This window comes from Neofelis nebulosa, chromosome 2 (genome assembly GCF_028018385.1).
Source record: "Neofelis nebulosa isolate mNeoNeb1 chromosome 2, mNeoNeb1.pri, whole genome shotgun sequence".
NCBI classification, from domain to species: domain Eukaryota; kingdom Metazoa; phylum Chordata; class Mammalia; order Carnivora; family Felidae; genus Neofelis; species Neofelis nebulosa.
The window spans coordinates 141060595-141079921 of record NC_080783.1 but is presented as its reverse complement, the minus strand read 5'-3'; the positions used below and the strand labels follow the sequence as shown (position 1 = coordinate 141079921).

At 38.0% G+C, this 19327-nt stretch overlaps 1 protein-coding gene and 1 long non-coding RNA gene across 4 annotated transcripts in view; one reads left to right on the top strand and one right to left on the bottom strand.

Annotated features, from left to right (window-relative positions):
* The window catches only part of RWDD3 (RWD domain containing 3), a 90758-nt gene that overhangs the window by 55329 nt on the left and 16102 nt on the right, over positions 1-19327 (top strand). The gene's annotated exons all lie outside the window — the stretch shown is intronic.
* LOC131504336 (uncharacterized) overlaps positions 1-19327 on the bottom strand; it is a 38370-nt gene that overhangs the window by 7444 nt on the left and 11599 nt on the right. Inside the window, exon 3 of the long non-coding RNA XR_009257932.1 lies at positions 2702-2744. This is a non-coding gene — a long non-coding RNA (uncharacterized LOC131504336). The remainder of the gene's footprint in view (positions 1-2701; positions 2745-19327) is intronic.

The window sequence follows — 19327 nt, the reverse complement described above, 5'->3', positions numbered from 1 at the left end:
TTCTTAGTTTTATTGTATATCAGAGCCAGTATGGAAGATGATGTTTCAAGCTACTTTCATAATTTATAGATTTCTATGCTGTTCATATATCATCATTATATAATTAGCTAAGAGAGTCTAATAGTGGTAATATGTTAAAATTAGTTATACCTAAGAAATAATAGTAATGAAAGAGGATGTTTGAATTCTTCCTTTCCTTAGAAGAGCAGGTTAAAGTTGTGGAAATAGGCACCTGAGGACAGTAGGCTGTGAGTTCAAATCTCAAAATTGTAATTACTGGCTGGGTGATCTTGGGTCTGAAGTTCTACATTTGTACATTGGGATGTACGAATTTTGTTCAGTTGCAGCTCCCACTTTACTTAACTTTCAAAAGTTATATTAATTTGAAAGCTCTGGTGGTTTCATTGACAGCATTGTGGTGAAGATCCCTTCTATTTCCTGTTTGCACCACCACTTGCTCATCTCTACCCCTCAGTATTCACAAGTTGGAAAAATTAAAGCCCAGAAAGATGAAATGATTGATTAAGGTAAAACACTAATTCAAAAATGAAAATGAGTAGTGGATGCAGATAGACTTATCCAGGTCACTCAGTCCTCGGGTTGAACCAAATGTTCCCTCGGGGGATGGAGCGCTGAATTTTACCACTGGGACTTCGGAGGAATTGCCCAATTGTCCTTCATGGCAAAGAATCTACAGCCTGAGGTCTAACATTAAAGCCACTTTCAGGCTATTTCGTTATCTAGGTTATTGTATTCAATGCTCAGTAAAGCCTAGTGATTGGAAGCCGGTCAGTGAAGATACTGAATTGTGAGTGACCAAGTCTCCACTCTGTTGTAGCTGTTAAGAGCTGGAGATAGCATCTGACACCATTCAGCACTTTCTATGTCAGGCACAAAGCATTTCACATTTACTAACCTATTTAATTATCACTACAGCCTCATGAGGTTGGCATTATTTGCACTCCCATTTTATTTATGAGAAAAGTAAGGCACAATGAAGAAAATTGTCCACACAAGGAAGTCAGAGGACTGGGAAGCTAATCTAGGCAATCTGATACCATAGTCCAACAGCTAAATACCTTGCTCTTCTGCCACTTATAATCTGTGGGTTATCTAGAATTGGTATAAAGGTATGTCTGAAGACCAGATCTTTCCTTCAGTGATTGTTTTAGGTTGGAAGTAGCTCTAGTGGAGGGCATACATGGGAAAGGGTCTGAGAGAAGAGCAGTGCAATAGAGTAGTTGTGTCATAGGACTTTGGAAGCAGGAGATGTGACTTTACATGTTGGCTGTGCAACACCCTAGCTTGACCTCCGGATGAGCTGCTGAAGCTCTCGGAATTTCCTGCTTAGTGCTTGTAGTAGTGATGCTAATGTCCACTTGATGGGCTTGTCGTTCCATGTCACCCACGCAGCAGATGCCTGGTCCAGAGCAGGGGCTTTATCCACAGTAGCTGTTGTTAGAATTTACCCACTTATCACACCTTAGAGAAATAAGGGATCTCAGTTGTACCCTTTTGCCCAAAGTGTTCCTGTTCAAAAGTTAAGGTTGGCTTTATTTTTGTTAATCTTGGTGGCTTACGATGGCCCTTGTTTCTATGATATGGATTTTACAATTGTGTTTTCAAATAGATATAACTTTCTCTTCTGGTGCATCTATTTGACCACATGACAGGGTAATAAGCATCTGCGTGAGATTGGCGGTTCAATGAAAAATTCCAAGATATTTATATGAGGCACTTATTTGCAGTTAATCTCTAAGATAACACTTGGTGGGAATTAGTACTGTTTATGTTGATTTTGGAAGGACAGTCCTAACATAGTAGGTTTTCATTTGGAAAGAGGAGAGGAAGTATTGTTTTTTCATTTCAAGAAATATTTAGAGAATACCTACCATGTGCCAGATACTGTGTCTGGGTAGAGTGAATACATTTCTTTTTAAGAAGTCATTAACCAATTGATGGAAGCTGTTTGCAGTGTAACACAATTACAGCTGTGTTGAAGTGGATTGTGATCCCTAGCAGACAGGAAAGAGTGCCAGGGGTTGAAGGAGCGGGATGACAGAATTGGCCTATGTATTTACTGCATATAATGTAACTACAACAGTATAAGCAGAATCCCAACCCAAATCATGTTGTATTAGAATCTTCCTATATTGGGATGCATGGGTGGCTCCATCGGTTAAATATCCACCTCTTGGTTTCAGTAAGGTCATGATGTCTCGGTTTCATGGGTTTGAGCCCTGACATTAGACTCCATGCTGACTGTGGGGAGCCTGCTTGGGATTCTCTCTCCCCATCTCTGTCTGCCCACCCCCCACTTGCATAGTTTTGTCTCTCTCAAAATAAATAAACTTTAAAAAAAAAGAATCTTCCTGTATTTATAAAGTGTTTTGAATGTGTTGACTATTTTGGACCTTTTTCTATTATACATAATTTGTATTATGCATATATTATATGGTCATTGGTATATTTTGCCTCACCCATAGTGTCATTTTATACTAACTTGGTATGATCAGTGTATAGGAGCTTATCTTCAGAGAGACATTATTAATTATTTTCACATATATAACAAAGACACGGACACTTCTCTTGAGCAGTTTAGAGTTTAAACCAGACAGTAGTAAGACCAAAACACTCTATAAATATCAAACAGGTACCTACATTGAATAAAACATTTTGTATTTCCAGAAATGTCACTTACCTACTTTAATGAGCATGTGTGCTGGTAATTTTTGCTTCTGTTTCTGCAAAAACAGAAAGAACTAATGATTCAGTCCTAATGGGGAAAGCGCAAAGATGTCACAAAATCACACAGTTCTTTAGTTTTTTTTTCATACTTCTTATTCGGATTATGCTCTTTATCCATGATTGCTGCTCTAAAATATTAACCTTTAAAAAAGTTCATTGCAAAGTCAGTTGTAGCTCTGTGTCCTGCCCAATTACAGCATTCTGAATGTTTATACATCTTTGGGAATCCCCAGCTGGTCTACCTAACTTCCCTGAAGGGAAAGAAAAATTCCAATCATTGTTCCCCCCTTCCTGCTTTTGTTCCCAGAGAGAACAGACCTGTTCATCAAGAGCAAACACATGGAGGTGAGAGATCAGTGAAATTGTAGGACAAAGCAGCCAACTTCTGCTTCGTTGGTCATTATCAGAAGGAGTGAGCCCTACAGTTTCCAAGAGGTGTCTCACTGTCTGCCGAAGATGTGTGTGAACTGTCAGTTGAAAGCATTGACAGTGTTCCATTAGTAATGAATTATGGGAGTAATTTCATTAATTTCTTTACCTCAGTCAGTACATGTTAGTGTAAGTTGCTCAACCAAACATCAAAAGAACTAGTGCATTGTAACCTTTTAGTCTTTTACTGTGTAACCAGGAAGAGCAAAGAAATAAATTAGCGTAACGTTCCTTTAAAAAAAATGACTGGAGATAAGCAGTGGACATAATTTTTCCTGTTTTTAATTTAATAGCAGGTTTATGGTTTTATGCAAAACCATTCACATTACATTTGACCCTCTGGGAGCTGCCTGGGTTTTTTTTTTTCCCTTCTTCTTCTGTGGGTATAATTTTGAGTCTTTAATAATCTGTTGTTAAATCCGGTCTGAGTTTGATTAATGAATTGTGATGAGCCAGTGCATTAATTTGCAGGTTTGGTCTAATGCCCTAAAAGGCTGCTTTGTTGTGAATGTTATTAATGCTAAACTCCTCAGGAGGAACCATGGGATGGCAGTGTGCCCCAAATAATGGACAAGCTACATCTTTGGGAAATCCCAATGAGGGAATGATAGCTCTACAAGTGACTACAGAACTATGTTATTGAAGGAGAAAATCCTGACTGAGCTTCATGTCTTAGAACAGGGGGCTGCAGCCCAAGGGTTCCCTGGGTGGAATTTAGGAGAGCCTGTGGATTTAGATAGTAAAACAATTCTTTACTTTCCTTAAGCTCTAACTGAAATTTCACATTCTGTTCAATTATAAATGTAGGCACCAGACTGCAGAATTATTAATAGTGTCCGTGACTTTGTCATCAATAAACATCACAGATATTTTTGTAACACAGGGTTACAAGTAGCTCAGCAGGCCATTTGTGCTCATCACTGCTTCAAAATGATAGTTGTTCTTGGGACAGCTGCTGGATCTGGTTATTTAATGTGTTAGGAAAGAAATGCACATACCACAAATTGTTAAAATGATAACCATATTTCAGTGTAATTAGCTGCATTTGTACTCTTATGTTAGACATTTAAATACATGATTCTGAGAAGGGGTCTATGGCCTCCAAATGGTGATGAACTCCTCTTTCTAGAGTGGCTGTTGTCTTTGCTGCCATTTTTCTCTTTGGTAAATTGATACTTTACCTCTCCCCAGAGCTCTTTTCAGGAGCAGGTCCAAGGTCCGGATGTGTTACCCATGTGGCCACATGGTAGCAATGAGTCCATGGTGCTAACATTACCAACTTCTCAGTTATTCCCTTACTTTCCTCCTTCTGGGTTCCTGGAAGCTATGGACTGTTTGTCTTTATTCGCTGATGATTTCTCACACACATATTGTACTGTTTGATACATAGTAGGCACTTAGAAAATATTTAATGAATGAATGATAGTTTAGGTGGAAATCATTTTTTCCCCCCATTGGAATGAATCTGGGTTTTCAAATCATTTTTTAAAATGAAATAAAAATCTGGCATCCACATTCCAAAGAATTCATTGCATTATAAAAGGTATTTATAAAGCATTAGGAATGCTTATAGGAACTAATATTAACCCGTTTATTGTCCAGCAACTCAGCTGATCAGGGAACTGTAGACTCTTGTAACTGATTTTTAAAAAGTATTGTTATCATTAAACAAAGAGAACTGGAATTCTTCGAAAGCAAATATAGCTGCAGAGAGATAAGAAAATTAGATTAAGGAAAGAGATTAGCATGTGTGTTGGGAGTGTGTATAAGTGTGTGGATGTGTCTTTTGTGTGTGTCTCTGTGTGTAAAGAGACCCAGTCCACATGAGAGTCTTTAGAGCTTTAAGTTGCCTGGGAGATTATTTTTCAATTTAATTTAACAAGTATTGAAACTGAAGCACAAAGAGGTTAAATGATCAGTGACCTCCTAATTGCTAAATCCAATAAAGCCTTTCCAGACCTTATCTTACTTGACCATGCTATTGCATTTTTGTTGTTTACCTTTTACTTTTTCTGGAAGTCTATGCATATGGTGTTTGCACCACCCAGAATACCTTCCTTTCCTGCTCCTTTCTATCTCTACCCCTTCTTCCAGAAGAACACATCTGTCACACCAACCTGGTCTCCATCCCTCAGGTAGAACTTTGCTCTACTTCCGTGTTTATCAATTTGTTTCTCATTCTTGCCATCCCTAAGTAGCCTTTTTAGATATTTTTAAAAGGTCTTCTCATCCTCTCTTCCCCTATCCTCTGGTGTAATTTTAGAATCACGGATATACTATAGATCTGTTTATGTACGATAGCCTTTTGCAGGGTAACATACCATTATAATATCTAAGATATTCCTACCTCCAAGAATTAATTTCACCTCTCTGGGAGTTGGATCGCTCCTGCTGAGAATGCATGCTCTTGTAGAACTCAAATGTTGCCAGATTGTGGATTCAGAAGAGATTACGAAGGGTACCAACCTCTGCCCATTTTGCTAACAGAAATTCCAGCCTTTTCTATGGGATTTCTTCCCTCCTCCAGATTTTCAGGAGTGTTTACCTGTTTTGTATGAAAGTAGGTTTTGTTCTGTCTGCCTGTTTCTACCTGTGGGGAAACTGGGAACACAGTCAGTCTCTCAAGGATGGACTGGAAAAGAATTGTCCTCCATTTTGTCCTTGGTCATGATGGTCAAGCCCAGTGAAATGCAGCTGGTGGGCAGTGAATGTCAGAGCCCTCTATTGTTGGGGGCCTGGGTGGCTCAGTCTGTTGAGCCTCCGACTCTTGATTTTGGCTCAGGCCATGATCTCAGCATCATGGGATTGAGCCTGGCATTGAGCTCTGTGCTGAGCATGAAGCCTGCTTAAGATTCTCTCTTTCTCCCTCTCTACTCCTCTCTGACTTGCACTCTCTTTCTCTCTTTCAAATTAAAAAAAAAAAAAAAAGAACCCTGTATTGTTGTTGCCACAACTGCTTGGTGGATGGGAAGATGGTCTCCCTTGCTGCTCTTGCTTCTGGTGGCAGGTGCCTGTGTGCTGGCCTTTGCCTAGATCTCTTGTAGAGTAATTGCTCAGCCACGTGTGCTTTTTGGAGATGTTAACTCTTCCGATTCCCATCTCACACAATTATGTTCTCTAGGTATATCTAAGACATCAGGTCAACCATGCAGCTTCACAAATGTCCCAAGGTCTCTTTGTCCTCTAAGCTTGACCTACATTATTCCATCTTCCTGGGATGCTTTTCCACTTTTCAACTAGATAACTCTACTCTCAGTTACAATATGCACAGTGTATGTGTGATACCCTTCCTGTATGCTCCCATGGTGTCCTGGATTCCTAAAGTTATTATATACAGACTGCTTATTTTTCTATATATCCCATTATTGTTTAGGTTCCTTATACTCAGAAAGCATAAGGGTTGTCAGATTTAGCAAATAAAAATACAGGATGCCCAGTTAAACTTATTTTCAGAGAAACAGCAAATAAATTTTAGTATAACTATTTCCCATAATTGAATTTTTGTCTATGGAGCATACATATTTGAATGTGGGACATATATATACTAAGAATGATTCATTATTTATATGCCATTCAAATGTGGCCTTCCATCCTGTATTTTATCTGGCAATCCTAAGAACATGTCATACGTTTTGATGCATTCCTAGAGCCTAGCATAGTTCCAATCGTACAGGAGGCACTCCATAAATGCTTATGTAGTAGATGAATTTATTCTAGAAGCTGGTGATAGAGCAGTGAACAAAACAAACAAAAGTCTTTGCCTTCTTGGAGATTATATTCTAGTGGGCAAATACAGATAATAAATAAGTAAGTAAATAAAGTACATAGCATGTCAGTGTGGATAAAAGCTATGGAAGAAAATGAGGCAGAAAAGGGTTTATAACATGTCTAACATAGAGCTGTTTTTTTTTTTTTCTCTTCAAACTTGCTGTATGTTCATTCTTTCTCATTTCAGCTGATAGCGACTCCGTTCTTTTAGTTGGTTGGATCAAACCCCTGGAAAGTTATCCTTCCTCTTTCTGTTACACTCCTCATCCAATCTTTTAGGAAATTTTACTTGTTCTACCTTCAGAGTACATCCAGAATTGACCACTTGTTATCATCTCTACTAAAAAATCATTGGTGCAAGCCACCATCAACTCTCACCTGGATTATTGCAATAGCATCCATGATGGTTTTCCTTCTTTCACACTTGTCCTTCTATGCCCCATTTTCAACACAACCATAAAAAGAGTTTTTCAAACATTCCACTGGCTCCCTGTTTTCCTCATTTATTAAAATGTTTTTTAACATTTTTATTTTTGAGAGAGAGAGAGTAAGCATGAGCAGGGAGGGGCAGAGAGAGGCAGAGAGAGACAGACAGAGAGATAGAGAGACGGAGAAGCTGAAGTAGGCTCTGAGCTGTCAGTGCAAAGCCCAATATGGAGCTCAAACCCATGAACTGTGAAGTTGTGACCTGAGCTGAAGTTGGACATTCAACCGACTGAGCCACCCAGGCACCCCTATTTATTTATTTTTTACATTGTTTTTAAAGTTTATTTTTATTTTTATTTATTTAGAGAGAGATAGAGAGAGCAAGTGGGGGAGGGGCAAAGAAAGAGGGAGACACAATCTCAAGCAGGGTCTGTGATGTCATCACAGAGCCCCACACAGTGCTTGAACGCATGAACTGCGAGATCGTGACCTAAGCCGAAATCAAGAGTCAGGTGCTTAACTGACGGAGCCACCCAGGCACCCCTAAATATCTATTTATTTATTTATTTTAGAGAAAGAGAGAGAGAGTGTGTGAGCAGGAGAGGGTCAGAGAGAGAGGGAGAGAGAGAATCCCAAGCAGGCTCTGCACTGTCAGGAAAGAGATCATGATCTGAGCCAAAATCAAGAGTCATCTTAATCAGTCATCTGACTGAACCACCGACGTGCTCTGCTGTTTTCCTCATTTTAAAAATCAGGGTCCCTAAAATGACCCTCATAGATCTTCGTGATCTGGCCCCATTACTTCTTTGACCTCACCTCTTCCAACTCTTTCTCTTTAGGGTGACCAACCAACCGTCTCAATTTGTCCTGGATGCCCTGAAAGTCACACATCTCAGGAAACTTCTGAGTTCCTGGCAGACTTGGACAGTTGCTCATCCTACCCACTGTTCTAACCATATGTGCCTTTTTACTGTCCTGCCAACATGCCAGGCACATTCCTACTTCAGGCTTCTGCACTTACTCTCCATTTTCAACAATCTTCTCCCTTATCCATGTAGCTAATTCCCTTCTACTTCCAAAGTTTTGCTCAGATGTTATTGCTTTCAATAAAGCTTGCTCAGAACACCTTATTTATAACTTAAACTCCTTTCTCACCCCCTCTGAACAGTCTGAGAAACATTGCTTAACCTGTCCCAGTGTTATTTCCGGAGTATTTATTTACCTTCAACTCACTGTATAATTGGTATATCTATGCTTATTCCTTGTCTCCTCCTTCTTGAATGTAGGCCCCATGAAGGCAGGGATCTTTGTTTTGTTTACCTATTTGTCATGAGCACCTAAGTACCTGGCTTATATTGGCACTGGATAAATATCTGGTGAATTTAACTGAAAAGGGATTGGAAGTTGTTGTTTATGGGAAGAATTGCAATGATAATGGTCAGGGATGAAAGTTATATTTATACAGAGATCTGAAGAAGTAAGGGAATGAGCTGTGTGGATCTAGGTGAAGAAACATCCAGGCAAGATGGAGAAATGAGTACAAATCTCATAGAGCAGGAATGTGCCTGGCAGTTGTGCAAAGAGCAAGGAGGCAGTAAGGGTAGAACAGAGTGGTCAAGATGTGGGGGTAGGAGATGAAGTAAGTGATGGGATGGCAGTCCGGATGATGTAGACACATAGTCATGACAAATATTTGGCTCTTATTGTGAGTGAAATGAGAAGCCAACTGGACAATTTTGTGGAGAGTGGTAACGTATTTGATTCGGCTTTAACAGCTCACCCTAATGACTGTGTTGGTAAGTGGCAATAGAGAGCAAGGGCAGAAGCAGGAAGACTAGACATGAAATGGAGATGAATCAAGAAAGAGATGTTGTTGGTTTATACAAGATTAGCAGCTGGAGGTAGTGAGAAATGACCAGATTCTGGATAAATTTTGAATTGAAACTGACAGGAAATGTTGATGATCTGAATGTGAGGTGTGAGAAAAAGAAGAGTCAGGAATAATTTCTGATATTTTTAAAGTAAATCTTATTTTGCAGTATAATCATGCATACAGAAAAATGCCCAAATCATAAGTATAGAGCATGGTGAATTTTTCTCAAAGGGACAACATTCATGTAATTACCTCCTCCAGCAAGACATAGAATATTACCAGGCTCTACTCTACTATTTCTCAGTCATCTTCCCTCCTCAAAGTAACCATTGTCACTGATTTTTCCCACTAAGTGAAGTTTATCCTGTGTTCCCAAGTTTTGATGTCATGTTTTCATAATCTCTTAGTTCAAAGTATTTTCTGACTTCCATTTTGACTTCTTCTTTGACTGATTTCCAAATATTTGAGCGATATTCTAGTTTCCATTTGGTTACTGATTTCTTGCTTAATTCCACTGAGTCTGAGAATACATTAATGGTTTCAATATTTTGAAATATGGGGGGACTTGGGGACCCATTCTATGTCCCAGAATATGGTCAGTTTTGGTAAATGTCTCATGTTCCCTTATTAGATAATTTTACATATATCAATTAAGTCAATTAATACATCATTTAGTCTGATTGTTCAGTGAGTAATTTTTGAAAGTTTGTTGAAGTCTCCTACTATAATTGTGGACTTATCTCTTTCTATATTTAGTTCTGTTAATTTGAAAGACCATGAATTTAAAATGATCACATCTTTCTAGTAGGTTAAGTTTTTTTACTATTTAAAGAGTTTTCTTATTGTCAGATAAATCATACACACAAAAGAGAAATAATGTCTCAAATATATAGTTTAAAGAATAATAGAAAAATAAGAGTCTGTGAATCCACAACACAACTTAAAGATACCCTTGTTCTCCTCATTTATGTTCTTGCCTAGTTCTCTCTTACGCCACTGTCCTGAATTTTTTAATTGCCTGTACTTTTAAAGAGTCTTATCAATGGCCAACTGACACATGAAAAAATGCTCAACATAACTCATCATCAGGGAAATACAAATCAAAACCACAATGAGATACCACCTCGCACCTGACAGAATGGCTAACATTAACAACTCAGGCAACAACAGATGTTGCCAAGGATGCAGAGAGAGAAGCTCTCTTTTGCACTGCTGGTGGGAATGCAAACTGGTGCAGCCACTCTGGAAAACACTATGGAGTTTCCTCAAAAATTTAAAAATAGAACGACCCTATGATCCAGCAATTGCACTACTATTTATCCAAGGGATGTGGGTATGCTGTTTTGAAGGGGCACATGCACCCCTATGTTTATAGTAGCACTATCAACAATAGCCAAAGTATGGAAAGAGCCCAAATGTCCATTGACGGATGAATGGATAAGGAAGGTGTGGTATATATATACAATGGGGTATTCGTCAGCAATCAAAAAGAATGAAATCTTGCCATTTGCAACTATGTGGATGGAACTAGCGGCTATTATGCTAAGCGAAATTAGTCAGAGAAGGACAAATATCATATGACTTCACTCATATGAGGACTTTAAGAGACAGAACAGATGAACGTAAGAGAAGGGAAACAAAAATAATATAAAAACAGGGAGGGGGACAAAACATAAGAGACTCTTAAATATGGAGAACAAACAGAGGGTTACTGGAGGAGTTCTGGGAGGGGGATGGGCTAAATGGATAAGGGGCATTAAGGAATCTACTCCTGAAATCACTGTTGCAGTATATGCTAACTAATTTGGATGTAAATTAAAAAATTAAAAAGTCTTATCATAAGTATTAGTATCCCTAAATTATTGTTTAGTTTTATCATTTTTTCATCTTCATATCTGGCAGATTAGCTTTTAAATATTCTTATGAAATGCCCCTTTTTATGTTTAATGATAGTATTTACATATCTCTCCATTCTTTCTCTGTAATTTCGGAGTACTTATTTAGCAATGTAGAGTTGAATTTTTATTTTTTCATTTATTTTAACAAACTTTATCATTCAGTTGAAGTATTTAGTCCATTTACATTTAATGTAATTAATGTAAGGATATATTTTGGAGTATATTTACTGGGTATAACAACATGCATCCTTTACTTAATAGAGTCTAATATGAATTACCACTTCCCAGACAATGCTAAGATTTAATAACACATTGATTCCATTTATCCCCTTTGGCTATTAGAATTACTGCTGTCATGCATTTTAATCATGTATGTATTTTAAACTCCAGGGTATATTAATATTGCTTTGTAGCTAATAGTCACTTATATTTATACTCATATTTACCTTTCTGTTGCTCTTCATTTCTTCCTGCACTTCTGTCTTTCCATTTGGGGTCATTTTCCTCCTGTCTAAAAACCCCTTCAGTATTTCTTTTAATGTGGGTCTGCTGACAACAAGTGCTCTTATTTTTATTTATTTTTTTGATGGCTTTGTGTTTGAAGGATGTCTTTACTGTATATAGACTACTAAGTTGTCAAAATTTCTCTCAGCACTTCAAGATGTTATTCTGTTTTCTTCCGGCTTCCATGGTTTCTGTTCAGAACTTAGTTGTCATTGTTGTAGCTCCTTTGAAGGTAATGTGCTTTTTCATCTGGCTGTTCTTATGGTTTACTCTTTGTCTTTGCCTTTTGGCAGTTTTACTGTGATGTGACTAATACTCTATTTATCGTACTTGGAGTCTGATATCTTTCATGTATTTTAGAAAATTCTCAGACATTATGTCTTCAAACACTGATTTGGCCCCATTTCCTCTCTAATGTACTTCTGGAGCTCCAGTTGCACTTCTATTGCACTTTTGTCATCTCCCAAGTATCTCTTGCACTTTTTTCTATATTTCCATTTTTTTTCTTTCTTATTTGGTCTGAATATTTTCTATTGAGCTATCTTACAGTACTAATACTCATTTTACCTGTGTTTAATCTGCTCATAAACCCTTCTGTTGACTTCTTAATTTTAATTATTGTACCTTTCACTTCTAGAATTTCCACTTATTTTTTTAACGGATTCCATTTCTCTAGTGAAGATATGTTGTCATCTGCTTTTGAATGTATTTATCTGTATTTGATAACTTTAATATCTGAATTATCTGTGGCCCTGTTTCTATTTTCTTTCTTTTTCTTTTTTTCTGACTTTTTGGTATATCGGCTAATTTTTTATTGAATGCCAGACACTTAAAAAATTGTTAAGGCTCTGGATGATGCTATTTTCCTCTAGAGGTGGTTAACTTTATACAATGGTAGGCAGCTGGAATAGGAGCAGAGCAACTCAATCCAATCAGGGTATGACTGAATAGAATCTGGGTTTCAGAATTTGAAAGGCTCTAGAGTCATCTGCCTGGATTCAACTTGTAGGCTCGGTCATCTTGGGCACGTTATTTAGTACTTCTATTCATCACTTTTTTCATTGATAGTACAGGGAAGATAGTAGTACTTTCCTCACAGGGTGGTTAAGAAAATTAAATGAGTTCATATGTGAAAAGTACTTAGATTAGTACCTGATACATAGTAAGTGGTCAATAAGTGTTTGCTAGTGTACCTATTAATTCTTGCCCTGATCAGACAGACATCTAAGGCCAAAATCTCTCTCCATTCCTGCATTTAACAATTATATTAATTGGAGTGGCTACTGATGGAGCTCAATATGTAGAGAAAGATTAGACCTTGTTAGAGGATAGGATCAGGAAATAGGGTGGAAATGTAAACCTCTTAAAAGTTTTTGCTATATTGACAAGTCAAAGATGTAATGTAAGCATCTCAGTGCTGGTCCTTTGTTATTCCAGGTAATTTCCTACATGTAATTCAGTTAGTTCTCATAATACTAAGTGGAGTTTCAAGGTGCAAGTCTTCCACTGTGGAGGTGATTTTAAAGACTGGTCAAGTCCTTCTCAGTATCCATGAAGTGGGACTGAGGGGTGGTTAGAGAAACAAGGCTCAGCAAAAAGGAGTAAACCGTTTCTAACATTCTCTCCATTCTATCACTTGGGCTTTATTTTACTTCCTTTTGGAGTGCTGCATTCTTGATGTAAGCTCCAGGAAAGATGTTCTATCAAACCTTGAATTAGATATCATTTCATTAGAGAAGTTCCCAACTAATGTTTCTTCTTCACTTTTACAAGAATCATCCGAGTTGGATCATTCCAGTTTGATCGGATTCAAGGTACATGATTATGCCACAGACACTGTACATGAAGCAATCTGTGTTTTGACTGGTGATAAATTGATAATCACCTAGCCGGATAAGCCAGTCCAGAGAGGCAGTTAATATTGTGAAACTTCAATAAAGTCGGCTGTCAATGCAATAGATATTACAGGTGAACTCCTTGATCTCTCATTGTAATCCTTTGAATCTCTGTTATCCATCACTCTATAATACATTTGTTTAGGAGGAAAATAAGCTTCTAAAATCTCACCATCAAAGTAAGTCTCCACAATAACATTTCTAAATCTGACATACAAGTCTCAACAACACTGTCAGAACACTATTTAGCTATCAAATTTAGTGTGGTGATGTAAATTTGCAAGAGGATAGCAGGAGATTGAAAAGTGCTCCCCTTTGTTTTCTTGGACAATAAAAAAAGTATTAGAAGCATATCCTTTTCCACTCCCCTTACCAATCAGCCGTTTGAGTAACAGGTTTTGGTACTAAGCTTCTGAAATTTCCCTACTGCTACGTGTTAAGTGGTACAGAGTAAGAATTAGATTACAAAAGGTACAGCTTTATTTTTATGAATGGAAGCAAAACTCTGAAGAAGCAAATAATATTGACAGATTTTTTTTTTTTTTTTTTTTTTTTAACATTTTTTATTTATTTTTGGGACAGAGAGAGACAGAGCATGAACGGGGGAGGGGCAGAGAGAGAGGGAGACACAGAATCGGAAACAGGCTCCAGGCTCCGAGCCATCAGCCCAGAGCCTGACGCGGGGCTCGAACTCACGGACCGCGAGATCGTGACCTGGCTGAAGTCGGACGCTTAACCGACTGCGCCACCCAGGCGCCCCGACAGATTTTTTTTTTATTTAGGAAAAAGGATTAAGTTTTTTGTTTTAGTTATCTTGCACTTGGTTTCATTGTCAAAATGAGTTATCACCTCAGTAATTCTTCCTGGAGAACTTTAATCCCACAAAGGCCAAAACTCAAGAGTAAAACCAATCATGGCTCCACTTAGCATTTGTAGGGTGTTCTCTTTTAGGAAGAAGACATTTACTCTTCCCGTGGTATATTTTGAATTTATATGAAAATTGTAATGAATGATCTTACTGTATGTAGTTTAGTCTCCAGAGGAAAGAATTTTCTCCTATTTAACCTCAGGAAATAGGATCAGCTCTGCCAAAGTATTATAAAGCCCAAGGAAATACTTCCTGTATTTAAATGAAGCATATTTAAAATTGCTTACAGGGGTCTACTAATTAGAATTCCAGTGGAGAAAGCTTGGGAAGGTTTCAGAATGGTGTAACTGAATCCACTTCTCTTCTACTCCTGGTGGAAATTTTGAAGGGATTTCATGTAGTTTCCCTAGGAGATCAATTACAGACCTATTTTCCCCAATAATTTTTGAATTCATTATTCTCAAATATCAAATGCACAAAGGAAAATATAGTCTTTAAGCTATGGTATGAGACGTAGTGATTGAATCAAATGCTTCTTATAGTTTAGAAAAAAAATTGATTTTCCTCATCTTTATTCAGATTAGGCTGGGGAGTAGTATGGAATCAAAATCTTCTGAGGAAATGAACTTCATAACAGTAGGCTCCTTGAGGACAGGGATATGTATGGTGTATCCTAACTTTTCTTGGAATACCATGCACAATATTTTGTGCAAAATTTATATTCAATAAATGTGTGATTAAATCTACTGATTTATATTGCTTGGAAAAATACTTATCACTTAGGTATTCTAGAGCAGCTGGATCATTTTGAAAGAGATGGATTGTTTCAAGATGTGTTGCAAGTAAATCTTTAGAGTGTTTTACTTGTAGTTGACCTCTCATGCCAGTTGGACTTGCCTGGTGTCAGTAGAATGTCACTAACTAATAGGATGTTTGCTCTGGCTTTTGACCCCATCATAACCAAATTTAATAAAAGGGCTGGAAAGCAAGCAAGGCAGAAATAGGATTAAAAAAATCTTTTTTTACATATAATACATTATTATTTCCAAAAAGAAAATTATATCTAACATTGTAATTAAAGCAAATTTTCACAGACTTGTTGGAGGCTTTGTATAATACTTTTAATCGTAGTAATAAGCAGTAAGGTGAAATGCTCAGAGAAGAAATAGTATTAATAGCTAAATTTGTTGAATACTTAGATGAACCATGTTCTTAACCTTTAGGAGTAGTGCCTTCCAGAGATGGGTCACATTTTCCTTTTTTTAAATTTAATAAGGTGGCCAACTGTATTTTAGGCCCCGCTTAATTTCTTTTAGTCCTAGGTATGTAAGGCTGTGGTAATTTTCATAGTTATGTTAAAGTTTTTGAATCTTTTAATAGCATTTCATCAGATGCTTGTAAGGACCTGACAAAAAATTCTGTGCCCCATTTACCTTGTGTCTCTAAACCACATTCAGTTCTTCATTCTGGGACATCTTTAGTCATTGGACTCTGAGGAATTTGGAGAGCTCACGGAGGCACTTCATTTTGTTAAATGCTCCCAGTGAGCCTCCATGTGGTATGTGGAATTTCATTAATTAGGAACTCAATGTCATTGCATTCAGACAAGGCCAGTCTAGAGGGCAGGATTTCAGAGGAAGGATTTCACAGAAAGGAGGATACTAGAATACCCAAAGGAAGAACATAGAGGTAATATGCCAATATTGTTATTTACCACACAGAAGATGAGCTTCAAAGAATTTTCAGACCATTTTAAACCTATTAGTATAAAAAAGCTCATGGATAAATAAATTTATTGGATTTGGCGAAGACATGCGGCTCCTACATCGTGACACACAGTGACAAAGCTGTGGGCAGATAAACAAGAGAGCAGAAGTAGTCACTTCTCTCTCACTACTGTCTCAGGCTGGTGCATAGTAAGCGTCCAATTAACTTTTGGTGAGTGGATGAAAGAACTTGCTCTAAAGAAAGATTTTTTTAGGACATTAGAACAAAATACCAAAAACATGATCATCTCCAAAGAACATTAACTCTGGATTTACTTGTGCAAAGGAGAGGGACAGTGCCAGGGCAATGGGAACAAGTGATAAAAAATGCTTGCTCCCTCAAGAGTCAGTGTGCCCATTCACCAGCACACTTTCCAGTGTAAAGGAGGCTGGTATAAATGGGGACCTGTGGAGCCAATTAAGCTTTTGTTTGAATTTTTAAACTGTTTTTGCTTATTTGCCTCCTACCTTCAACCGTACTGCTATGTAAAAACAGTGGGGTGAGATAATCTTAGATGAGTCACTTGACTTTGGGTTTTTCATCTTTAAGGAAATGGGGTTGAACAGGTGAGACTTGAATTTTTTTTGATCTATTATCTTGGATTTTTTTCTTTCTTTCCCTTTCTATCTTGCAACTTACCTCCACTCACTTGGTTTTATTTTTTATTTATTAAAAAAATATTTTTTAATGTTTATTCATTTTTGAGAGACAGAAAGACGGAGCATTGGTGGGGGAGGGGCAGAGAGAGAGTAAGATACAGAATCCGAAGCAAGCTCCAGGCTCTGAGCTGTCAGCACAGAGCCGAAGTGGGGCTTGAACCCATGAACCGTGAGATCATGACCTGAGCTGAAGTTGGACGCCCAACCGACTGAGCCACCCACGCGCCCCTATTTTTTATTTATATTTTAGAGGCTCACCCCCATATTGAAAATCTCCAGGAGAATATACTTATGCTCGTCTTTGCCGTTTACTATTTGAGTAGAGCCCAGGCACTGTGAGGTCACACCATTAACTTGTAAATTTCTGTCTGATGGAAAAAAATAATCTCTAAGATTTAATTAATTACCCTGAGGACATTAACCAGTTTTGTACCTAATGTGACAGTTTTACTCTATCATTCCTTTATCAGATTGCCTGTAAACCCCAATTCCTCAACTGCTCTTTGTTTTTATCTTTTATTCAAATATAATTAACATATAGTGTTATATTAGTTTTGGGTGTGCAATATAATGATTCAACAATTGTATACATTTTTCAGTGCTCATTAAGATAAGTGTACTCTTAATGCCCTTTATGAACTAACTGGGTTGTCTATATGTTGGTATACACAGAGTTTCTGGTTTTAAAAATTACCTGCAAATAGAGCACAGAAAGAAAATGAAGGATTGATTGGGGTGTGGTAGTGATGTACATAGGGACAGTTGAAGAAAGACCAATTCCCTGGTCCCTTCTTTTAAGGAATTTAAAAAGATGAAGAATGGGGGCACCTTGGTGGCTCACTTGGTTAAGCATCTAACTTGGACTCAGGTCATGATCTCGTGGTTTGTGGGTTTGAGTCTCGCGTTGGCCTCTGTGCTGACAGCTTGGAGCCTGGAGCCTGCTTCATATTCTGTCTTGTCTTTCTGCCCCTCCCCTGCTCATGCTCTGTGTCTCTCTTTCAAATATAAAATAAAACATTAAAAAAATTAAAAATATGACGAATGGATTCCCCAACAGGAGAGACAGAGCAATGGATTCCTTTCTGTAGTTCAGATGTTATATAATCTTTCTAGAAAGACCTGTGCGAATCTCAACCCTGGCAGTTCTCAAGCAGGATGTCTTCCCCACCTGCGTCCCGTTTCCTACCCTCACTCACACACCTGACAGAGAAGCAGCCTGCTCCTCCCTTCTAGGAATTTGGGACAAGATTCCCAAGATGGAATGGTCTTGAGATATCAATAGGCTACCATCATCCCTCAGCTAACATGTGTCTCTATTTGTTTCTCTAGGTTGAATAGGGATGTGCTTTTCCTTGTTTTAGAAATTACCTTATTGGGACAAGCAGCTGTTGAGTTCTATGATGGGGAAGAAAGGTTATCAAGTTTATTGGTCTGAATTCTCACTTTTTGAAAGCAATTTATCCTGTAATTACTTCAGATATGAGTTCTAAGTTTCATAAAGTTAAGCTTATTGAATGTTGGGGCATTATTTCCAGTGAGCCCTGGACTGTGTATGGAAAGATGAATGTGACATCTGAGAAGCAATTCCTTAAAAAAATTATGAATAGCACTTTATTGTATGTTAGGAGTTTCATGGATTTTTTAAAAAATGTATTTTCAAAAATTAAATTAAAAAAATATAAGTTAGCTATATCCCCCAGTGAATTAGGAAACTCATGCCTTTGATAATAATACTGTTTCCTTGGGACTAAAATAGTCCCCAGTATCCCTAATCCTGGATCTTACTGTATCCAGTCATGGTGGAATATTAATGGGGCATCATTAGAACTCTACCAAAGAATCAACAACCACAGCCAGGGGTCCAAACAGAAACGCTCAGGTAGTCTCGGTAAAAGAGGTCTTGGCATGCAGAAGATGTTCAATAAACGTTTATTGAAAGAATAAACCCAAGGAAACTGCTCACTGCATGGTGCAGATGAGGAGGTTTCTGCCCATTTTCTAAGACATAGCAAAAGTAAACAATTACTTCATGCAGGAAACCACAGCATAGCAGGATTGACATGGGTAAACTAGGTGCCCGAGGTGTAGCTCAGCCTCTGCTATCAACTTGTGTCTGCAGACAAGTTATTCTAACCTCTGTGGGCCTCAGTTTCCTCTCTGTAAAAGGAAGTGGTTTCCAAACTGCGGTTTTCCTTTTTCAAACCAAATCTTCTGAAGAATTCTAATATATACAATAGGAAGAGTAGACTCTCTTGGGTTGAATCAGGGAAGGCAGACTGTATCCCGGCCGGCTCTACCTCCCCCGTCACCCCCACGGTACACAGTTTGAAAGCAATTGGACTTCATCTGTGAGGTCCTCTCTGGCCATGGTATTTGTGGGCAGTATTAATACCAGTGTTACAAGCAGCTGTCTGGAGGTCAGTAGAGGGTACTTGAGGACATATTTTGAGAAGTATTACTTTAGAGTGTCATCTTCTTCCCCTCAAACCTAT